This window comes from Penaeus monodon, chromosome 20, assembly GCF_015228065.2.
Source record: "Penaeus monodon isolate SGIC_2016 chromosome 20, NSTDA_Pmon_1, whole genome shotgun sequence".
Classification (NCBI taxonomy): Eukaryota; Metazoa; Arthropoda; class Malacostraca; order Decapoda; family Penaeidae; genus Penaeus; species Penaeus monodon.
In genome coordinates, this window is record NC_051405.1 from 39179945 (window position 1) to 39180330 (window position 386).

Sequence of the window (386 nt, forward strand, 5' to 3'; positions counted from 1 at the left end):
CTTAAATGTTACATTCAGTGAATCTAACCTGTAAGGGTATAATAAAGCTTCAGTCTTGATATGCTTTTAATCTGTTATCACTTGCATTATTTCCAGCATAACACATAAAGTACGCCTTGTTATAGTAGGTCAATAACATATATATACTTGTGTTATTATACCACCGTTTGAGTATTTTATGAAACGGCCCAGGTGAACATACATGGTAAAAGAAGGCGTTGGAAGTCCGTAGAGATTATCAACTGCGAGTGAGAGGGAGCTACCATGGAAAAATTATAAGAAAAAAAGAAACCGGACCAGTATTCCCCAGCTTATTATGTGCTCTGGGTCGTTTCCCCCTTTTCTTAATTAACGGCCCTGCAGCCCCTCCCTTGATGACTGTTTAA